Here is a 2,810-nt window from a genome sequence, read left to right on the forward strand (position 1 = left end):
AATAGATGAATCTGAGATTGTGTGATGCATATCGTATAATCATACCCGCGGATACTTGAGGTGACATTGGAGTATCTAGTTGACATTAGTGTTTTGATTGATTTGTGTCTTAAGGTGTTATTCTAGTACGAACTCTAGGGTTGTTTGTGACACTTATAGGAATAGCCCAACGGATTGATTGGAAAGAATAACTTTGAGGTGGTTTCGTACCCTACCATAATCTCTTCGTTTGTTCTCCGCTATTAGTGACTTTGGAGTGACTCTTTGTTGCATGTTGAGGGATAGTTATATGATCCAATTATGTTATTATTGTCGAGAAGACTTGCACTAGTGAAAGTATGAACCCTAGGCCTTGTTTCAACACATTGCAATACCGTTTACGCTCACTTTTACCATTAGTTACCTTGCTGTTTTTATATTTTCAGATTACAAAAACCTTTATCTACCATCCATATACCACTTGTACACCATCTCTTCGCCGAACTAGTGCACCTATACAATTTACCATTGTATTGGGTGTGTTGGGGACACAAGAGACTCTTTGTTATTGGGCTGCAGGGTTGCTTGAGAGAGACCATCTTCATCCTACGCCTCCTACGGATTGATAAACCTTAGGTCATCCAGTTGAGGGAAATTTGCTATTGTCCTACAAACCTCTGCACTTGGAGGCCCAACAACGTCTACAAGAAGAAGGTTGTGTAGTAGACATCAAGCTCTTTTCTGGCGCCGTTGCCGGGGAGGTGAGTGCTTGAAGTTATATCTTTAGATCTGGCAATCGAGTCTTTTAGTTTCTTGTTTTATCACTAGTTTAGTTTATAAAAGAAAATTACAAAAAATATGGAATTGAGTTTGCCTCATACGCCTCATCTTTTTAATATCTTTCGTGAGTATCATGGAAAGGAAAATTGTGCCAAAGTGTTAGAAGAAGAATGCATTAAAATGTTTGGCACTAAATCTTTGAATGATGAGAATGATTGTGATGTTGTTAGTATGAACTCCTTGAATATCCCTAGTACTAATGATGATTGCACTAGTTATGATGAAAATGTCTCCTATAAACATGTCAATCTTTGTGGAGTGCATTGGGTTTGCAAGTACACACCAAATAGGGAAGATAGATATTGCAAGAGGCATAAGTACTTTGAAACTAACTTGTTGCAAGAAAGGCTAGATGATTGTGCTGAAAATTTAAATTTTCTTGGCCATACTTGTGAGCTTTGCAATGAACGTGGCCATTTAACCATCCAATGCAAATTGTTTCATGATCTAATCGTTTCCAAAAATTGTGATGACTTGATTTCTCTTGCACATCATAATGAACTTAGTTTTCTTATGGGTTACGAAGAAATGAAACGTATAACTAACTATCTTCCAGAATTTGCCCGTTATAAACTTCTTGGTTTTGATCTTGAAGAAATTTATATGTATTGTGCGGTGAATTGTATTGAAAATCCTTATATTGTCAACTACATAAAGAAAAGAAAACAAATAGAAGATGAAAAGAATACTAATGAAAGAAAAGAGACTTCCCAATACCCTCCTATTATTTCTTATGATGAATCAGGTAACGAGGAGGAGCTTCCTATTCAACCAATCTCATTAATAAGGAGCTCCAAAAAGAGGATTGAACCCACACATGATGTGGTGAAGAAGAAGAAAAGAAAAAGGAAGAGAGGTAAAAAGATATCTCTCCCAAATAATGATGCTCCTATTACTATTGTGCCTCAAGAAAATATAATTGTGGAAGATAATGGTACTTCTTATGATCTTGAAAATCTTTTTGGCACTTGCTTGGAAGAATATGATAATTGCTATACTATTGGTGCTATCCATACTATTAATTATGAGAGTGATTATGCTTATGATATGAAAAGGACCAAGCTTGGGGATGCTATGTTTGATGAATATGATGTTTTTGAGAATATATTTTCTGCAATTAATGTTTGTCCCAAGCTTGGGGATGCTACGTTTAATGAAGATGATATTTTTAGTCTCCCAAGTTTTGTTATGCAAGTTTATAATGATGATAGCATGCCTCTTACCTATGATGATTATTGTGATGATACTTATGCTATAAAAAGTAGTGATTATATTTATAAAACTTGTCATGATTATGATTACCCCTTTTCTGAACATTAATCTTTTAATGTGGAAACAAATTATAGTATTCGAGTCTCTTATGATACTCCCACTATTCCGAATGAGAAGAATTTTGCTTATGTGGAGAGTAATAAAAATTCTATGCTTATGCATCATGAAAATAATGCTTTTGGTGCTGGTTATATTGTTGAATTCATTCATTATGCTACTGAAAATTATTATGAGGTAGGAACATATGCTTGTAGGAATTGCAATAATATCAAGTTTCCTTTCTATGTGCTTAAAATCTTGAAGTTATGCTTGTTTTGCTTTCCTATGCTAGTTGATTATTGTTCCCATAAATTTTTTGCTCACAAAATCCCTATGCATAGGAAGTGGTTTAGACTTAAATGTGCTAGTCATACTCTTCATGATCCTCTCTTTATGTTTCAATTCTTATCCTTTTTTTGAGCATCATTGAAATCATCATGCCTAGCTAGGGGCGTTAAACGTTAGCGCTTGTTGGGAGGCAACCCAACTTTATTTTTGTTCCTTGATTTTTGTTCCTGTTTAGTAATAAATAATTTATCTATCCTCTGTTAAGATTGAGTTTTTATGTTTTAATTAGTGTTTGTGCCAAGTAGAACCGTTGGGTAGACTTGGGGAAAGTCTTGTTGATCTTGCCGTTAAAACAGAAACTTTAGCACTCACGAGAATTGCTTCCATTTTTT

This window comes from Triticum urartu, chromosome 4A, assembly GCF_056163025.1.
Source record: "Triticum urartu cultivar PI428250 chromosome 4A, HENAU_Tu73, whole genome shotgun sequence".
In the NCBI taxonomy this organism is placed as follows: Eukaryota; Viridiplantae; Streptophyta; class Magnoliopsida; order Poales; family Poaceae; genus Triticum; species Triticum urartu.